This window comes from Amblyomma maculatum, chromosome 6 (genome assembly GCF_055883805.1).
Source record: "Amblyomma maculatum isolate TAMU_Amacu chromosome 6, ASM5588380v1, whole genome shotgun sequence".
Classification (NCBI taxonomy): Eukaryota; Metazoa; Arthropoda; class Arachnida; order Ixodida; family Ixodidae; genus Amblyomma; species Amblyomma maculatum.
The window spans coordinates 111,687,542-111,695,098 of record NC_139349.1 but is presented as its reverse complement, the minus strand read 5'-3'; positions in this window follow the sequence as shown (position 1 = coordinate 111,695,098).

Sequence of the window (7,557 nt, the reverse complement as noted above, 5' to 3'; positions counted from 1 at the left end):
CGCTGTGTTCGATACATACCCATCAAAGCAGCTTTTCGTGTCGCCCTCTGTAAACGACTCCTTCTTTTACAACCGAGGAGTTGTCTATTATGCTTCACTTCACACAGTTTCCGCGTATTGAAATCCGAAAAAGCTACAACGATGAAAGAAACTCGTACAGGTTATTCGTAATGACCACCCAAACTCACGAAATAGTAGCGCCAAACTTTTCCTTAAAGACTATGACCGGATAGGACGATTTACAGCCTTCTCCAAACCTCCCCAACCTTTTTCGTGTTCTCTTCAGTCGGGTCTTCAGAGATCGTGCAGGAAACTCACCGGACACTCCGTGAAAGATAACGGGAGCCCAGACTTCCAGCAGCCTCAATTTCCAGCATTTTCAGTTCAGCAAGTTTCAAGTTCGCCAGAATCTGTAGCGGGTCAGTAATCAGAAAGTATACACATGAAACGCACGTACAGCCGGAAATAACTATAAACACCGAAGTACAAGCACAGTGGAAGCGGGCTGCTCACGCTGCAGTCCCTAATAACGATATTCGCGATTCTCCCTTCGGCACCACTGGGTGGCCAGGAAGCGGTATTTCCAGCCATGCGGGCGGTGATGGTAAACACTTTTATTGCCCCCGAAAGAGGGGTCAAGTGAGGGGTGTGGGGTACATAGAGGAGAGTTAGGTGAGATCTCGCTTTTACACTACTATATAGAGCCGTGAGCCCTTGGACCCCGGCGACCTCCGTGGCAGTCAAGCGCACGACACAGAGTTCAGCCTCCGGCTATAAGTTCGATTTGGTTTGATTTGCAGGGTTCAACGTCCGAAAGCGGCTCAGGCTATGAGAGACATCGCAGTGGAAGGCCCCGGAAATTTATTCCACCTTGGGTTTAACATGCACTGACATCGCACAGCACACGGACGCCTTGCTTTTTGCCCCCAGCGAAAAGCGGGCGCGCCGCGGCCGGGATTTGATCCCGCGAACTTGGGTTCAGCCGTCGAGCGCCGTAACCACTGAGCCATCATGACGGGGCGGCTGTAAGTTGAATATGGCCTTTCACCACTCCGGAAGTTTTCGTCTTGCATATGGTGGCGTGGGTTTGTTTGCGCAGGTTCGATATGTATGGGTATAAACGTTCGCTTTAGGGCGGCCCATGCATAAGCGACGATTTGGCGGCCTCTCACTGGCCTGAGGTAGTGCGTAGGAAGAGCTTCGGTTTGCAATTGACGACAAGCGACCTGCTCGGCTTGATTTACAGTATGATGAGGGGGAGGGTAGACTAGGTGTTCTTGTCGGTAGTGAAGCGCTATTTCATGGTGGGTAAGCCCATATTCTTTGGCACTGCTAACTGGGTAGTATAGGCATCCTCCCTTTAGGCCAGGTTGACGTGCTAGAGCGTAGTCGTGGGCGGTTATTCCACGGAGGGCCGCAGTGCGCGGGAACCCAGAGTAGGGTGATTTCTCAGGTGATGGGAGGGACATTAAACAGAGTGGTCAGGAGCATGAATCTTCGTGAGAAAATTTCGTATGTCTGATTCGGAATCTGATAGGATATAATCGACTTTTGTTTGCATAATGGCTATGGCTATTGCTTGCCGCCTCCTCCGCCTTGACTGGGCGCTGGACACCGTGTACGGCGAGGCTCATGCAAGACTGCAAGTTTTATTTTACGACCATGCATAGGCTTCCTGATAGTTGTATTGTAGTATGCAGGTGTTATAAGAACGAGACCGGCAGGAGTACACGCAACACCGGGAAGCAGCGGCAATTTTAGCGTATCATCAGACTCCACAAATGGCGTTCACAGACGAATAAACAAACGAAGAGTGGCAATGTCCTTTTTTTGTTGTTTTTTTTTTTTTAATAAGAAAGAAGAGGAAGGAAATGGCGCGCGCTCCTCAGCGAACGCCGAGAATGCCAAACCGAGGTATACATGCAAGAAAGCCACAGCATGCACACTGTGCCAGATTCGCGTGCTCGATGAACGAGCGCAGAACGCGCGCCGCGCTCAATAGGGCGAGATCAATGGAAGGTTTCGAATCATACTGCCAAGGTTTCCACGCGTGCTCATCACCAGTCCACCTCGGGCCGATCAAGCAGAGTGAGCCGGGTGAGAAAGGCTTCCCAGCGTCCGTGGGTTGCGCCTCCCGACTGGGTAAGCGCGCCTGTTTCAGAATCCCTGACAGAGTGCCGATTAAACGCTCTGCTTATAGATATTAATCTCAACCACATTTGCTTCTTAGAGGAGGCCCCTAATGTAAGAGAACGCTTGCTTCACTGGCTCCTTCTTCGGCACAAGCTTCACCTCGTTATTGTAGCGGGCCAAGCGCTCGTAGTACGCCCCTACAATGCGGGTGCCGCCATTTCTTTGACAGTGTTCCAGCTTCGACCTATAAATTTTGCCATCGCTGTCCACCGCGGGCTTCGACAGCACTTTAGTAGCTGATTTAAAAATGTAAACAATCTTCACATCGGTTGACCTTAACACACATAGAGGAAAAAGATTACAAGACTTCTATACTCATAACACAGGGCACTATAGTGCGATAGACGCGGCAACGCGCGGGCCTGCGTATGCCTCGCTGTGAAAGGCGGCCGCGTGCAGGGTTATTCCTCCATCGTTATATCACCTCAGCGTGTCTTTGAATATGTAGTGTTGACTAAGCACGTTTTCATACGTTTCCGATACGACAAACACAGCGCATATACATGTAATTTGTGATGCACCAAACAAGGAGCTATTTTCAGACGTCATAGCCCTTTCCCCGCGAACTTTCATAACCATCTGGCATCCAAGAAATGGGATATATGCGATACAATCTGTTCGGTACAGCAGATAAGTCTTCTACTACTTGAATGGACAACCTGCGTGCACTCTTCCCGGGATCACCATACGTACCATAATAGCGTTCATGTTCGAATATCTTTAATGCATGACAAATATTACGAGCTGCATTATTATTGCATTAGCAATACAGCGCCAGGTTTCAGCCTGTCGCGCAGTCCCGGGAAGGGCCGCGTTTGACCTTGAGCCGCAGCCGAGCCGAGTACGGCTTTAATCAAGCCGTATGAACGTGCCTTAGTGGCCTATAGGGGTAACATGAATCAGGCTGATTCTGACATAACCGTCCCGCGTGAAACGAGAGACCCAAGTTGGCAGCTCCTGCCAGGGGACCACGGACACGCACACGACGTCGTTAAAAGAATAGTCGTTCATTTGTGTGCCATGTCTTTACTCATAGCTATAGCATCTAAGCTACACCTTGAGGTACACTACATGCTGAACCTTAAGCGCAGCCAATGGAGGTGTTGCTAACGAAATTCAACCCAGTTTAATCAGAGCTCAAACCTCAGCCAATTTTTTTGCCTTTACGGTGTCCGGCCTCTCAGTGTCCGCTACGCCGGCATCTCCTTCCTTCTTGCTCGCTAATTTTTTCCCCTTTTCGTCCATTTGTTCTGATGCACATGTGCGAAGGTGAATCTACTCCTCTTCTTATTCCCTTTACTGGCGCATTTATGTGGACGCCACACGTTTTGAAAGTGGCCAACATCCCTCATAGAGTTAGCGCTGTAGTGAATGGGCGTTAGTAGGAGCTCATCTGAACAATACAATTATATGGTCACCTGGATAACAAGCAACAGTGTATATAGAAACATAGGTGATATAGCTTCAAAAATGCATGGACCTCTGCGGGATCTCCGTTAATGAAAGCGCTAAGAGGGGGTACTCTATACTGCACAGAGGAATACCTTCTTGTATTTCAAACAGTGCGATATACTCCTCACTCTTCTGGGTTATCTACTGAACGAAATGAAATGAAGTTGTCCAGTATAGTAGTAGCACAGATTACCCCACGTGCTTTTCAAATTCGTGAGGACATAGAATCGAGGGTACCCGCCGAGGTGGCGCAGTGATTACGGCGCTCGACTATACTGTTCCCAAGGATACGGGATCGAATACCGGCCTCAGCGGCCGCTTTATAGAGGCGAGAAAGCAAAGCGCCCGTGTGCTGTGCGATGTCAGTGCACGTTAAAGAACCCCAGGTGGTCGAAATTTCCGGAGTCCTCCACTACGGCGTCTCTCATAGCCCGAGTCGCTTTGGGACGTTAAACCCTACGAACCAAACCAAACCATAGAATCGTGGGTAGAAGGGACAAATGGAACCGAAGAAGTGCACGCAGACCATTAAGCTTGATCCATCTGTGGCGTGGTTACAAACTCATTTTCCCATTCATAGTTACGGTGTTGCTTGTGTATGTATATTCACTTATATTTGTGCGCTACATGGGTGCGTGCGCACACTATTATGAAGCCTCGGCCTTTTCAAAAAAGCGTGGGCCTTGGCCGTGACCGGGCGTCGCACCGTACGCACACTGTTTTACGTCAGGGACCTTTATTCTATGCGGCAAAGAAAGAAATGGCCCTGCTTTAATTGCGCCGAGTGCACAATCTATTGCGCGACGCTCGGAAGAATAGCCAGCAAACGAGATCGCGGGGTATGTGCCAAATTCGTCTCGCGCGTAATCGGACGGACTCCCGCTGGTGAGGAGCAGCTAGTGCAGCCCTCTAAGCGCGTTTATCGAAGTACAAGGTTCCTTCGCTTTGTTCTGACGAGCATATAGGTGAGGAGGTGTCGTTATTACATACGGTCTTTTTTATTATTACCGAAATTCATTACAGGGCTTGCATGGGAGATTTTTTTTTCGGGCATGTTTTTGCGTAAGCATTTCTGTTCGCACCCAATTAACAAATGAGACCACACGTGTTGTTGCGAGCGAACTCCGTATTCATGGCGTACACGGCGTACAGTCCTTTCCAGAAACATGATATTGGCGATGGGGTTTGTTTCTTAACCGTAGTGGAGCACATGTGGCATGCCGCTTAACCTTTAAATCTGCGTAATGTAACAAGTACCACTTGTCCTTGCCTTTGGAGACCTTATTGTTTTAAGAGGTGTCATAATTAAAACCTCCGCTATAAGGCCTTTTTACGCGAGTTCGCTTAACCACGAATAAGGCAAATATGGTTTTTGCATTCATGCGGCAGATTTAACCTAATTTATTGCGTAAACAGCAAAACCTACACGGAGAAAATTCTGCTTGCCTCATTTTGGATCGACGATTTTACAACAGTGTAACGTGGACGAACATGCAGTTAACGCTCCACCTCTGCCCCAGCTGCACTGAATATTTCTTGTCTGTACCGTAATTTTTTTTTCTGCACAATATATAGGCCGGCTATTTCTTCGGAGTAAGCGATGTGAGGCGTTGGCTTTGGAGTCATATGTCTTGGTTGAAAGTTTAGTTCAATTTGAATGTTATTCAGGGAGAGGCGCTGGAGAGCGTGCGCCTTGCGTGATCTTGTGATATTTGTGCACATGAGTGATACGCTCTTTGGAATGTGCGGACGCTATTAGTGGCGTACAGCGGTTCCCGTCAGCTCTTTCGTCCCAAAGAAGGACCTGTCCAGGCTTTCAAAAGCTCCACGTTATTGTTTTAAGCTGAATTATTTGACAAGTGATTAAAAACAGTCAAAGAACGAATGAATTGCGGGTTGGGTTCGTGGAGGGGACTCTTTTGGCTGCGAAGCTGGAAATTGAGGGAGAACAGTGATGCACTGGGAATAAAATTTATTCGACGCATCAAGGAACTATGTTAGCTTAAAACACCTACATTGAAAGATCAGAAATATAGGAACACAGATAAACTTTCCAACGAGATTCTGGCTCGAAAACCTGCCGTATAAACATCCTGAAGTCACTTGATTTTCTTTTTCACATATTCTGGAAGCAGGCGTGTTGTGGCACGACATAACAGTTCAGGTTTTAGAGAAACAATATCTCCGCACTTACGAGAATGAACTCGGGTAGTTAATAGATGATCTGCAAACATTTTGTACACCGGTCTGCGTTCCAACATCTTGTTGCTTGCTGTGTGTACGCAGTGTACTCAATGTCTAGAAAAAAGCGGAAAATGCGATTAGTCGAGATGTGGGTACAGTTTGTTCGGAATACGGGCACACTAGCCCGTTCACAGTCTCGTGCGCGATTTCTATACAGAGCTCCTTCACTCGTCGTTTTTATACATTCTTTATTTCCGTATTCGAGTTTGGCAGATCAGAGCCGAACTACAAAGTCTTTCTACCATGCATGACGTTCTCTCTTCACCCGCGCAGTCAAAGGTGGGTTGCTGAACGGCTCTGATTGTGATTGTTCCGACGTCTGTGCAGCTGAATATAAGGGTTCGTTTTTGTCTGTGGTCGTATACAACTAATGTCTGCAGTAGGCGACGCACGCAATCCCTCCGCCACAGAAAGTAGCCCGCAGTTAAGGCTTTTCCGGTAGCATAAACATATGTCCGAATAAAAACTTTCTTCATCAGACAAAATTAAAAGCTCAAGAGTTTCGATGCCCCTGACTTGTTTAGTATTGTCAAATATTAAAAACTGGTTCTGTGCATAGTGCAGCGGAATACTAACACGCACGCTGCGTACCACTGCCCATAGTTAGCAGCTGCTGTCGGTGTTGTGTCGATTGGAGGCGAACTAACGCAACCAATGTGGAGATGCGGTAGCACATAGTTTCTCGCCTCGTTCTTCCGAGCGTCTCCTGTCGGCCCTAATGTGCCGTCGTGCGTGTTGCGCTATCGTGCATTCCCGCTACGACCACGTGCCTCGATCTTAGTATATTCGTCCTTGGCCTGCACTTCTTTTCGAGGTGATGTTTGCCGCCGAAGGTTTGAAAGCGACTATAATATATTGCGAGAATTTTGTCCATCATATGGACTCCGTAAGGGGTCGACTATAGTGAAGGTATAACGACGGGTGACTTTTATCCTCTCCCTGAACACCTACAATGGCTCAAGACGTCATTATCACAGCGACTGAAAGTAACAGGGATGGGTGGAAGGATAATGTCTTCAGGTAAACGTACCGTCTGAAGCGCGGCAACGCACCAGCCAAATATATTTTGACAGGAAGCTCATGAAAATGAGCGAAGACTGAAAATAAGGACGCACAAGAGAGCGAAAGGATCCAGAGTGAAGGCAACGCGCGACCAATAAAAAGGGCAATTGAATGCCGTACGCACTGTATGACGCGCCTCGACTTCGCTTTTTTGTAAATCTTGTAACTTTGTCGATGTTGGCAGTTAGCCAATGCAAATATAGGACAACGAAAATGTGTTAATTGAATTGACGAAGCGAAAACGCCAAGCAGGCTGAGATTAGGTTGCCTGACGCTGAGCGTAACACGTAAGGATTTGAGGGCGCAGAGCTAATTCGATAGTAGAATCTCATAATAACGGGTTTTTTAGCGCTGCAAGGAATATCATCAATGCCAGGCTTCAAGAGTATCCTTGTGGGCTTCAGTGATAGATTGCTCGACTGAAGACATACGAAAACTTGACAGTCGTAAATCGAGTTCTGATCACTGCAGTGGAACTTCCCTTCGACATGGTACGAAAGCACTGCCAGGTACTATCAAATTAAACTGCTACTATTGATTTCCTGAGTATGTGATATGTACTGCTGTAAATGTTTATGAAGTTTTGCTCCTAGCAACACTGCCTTG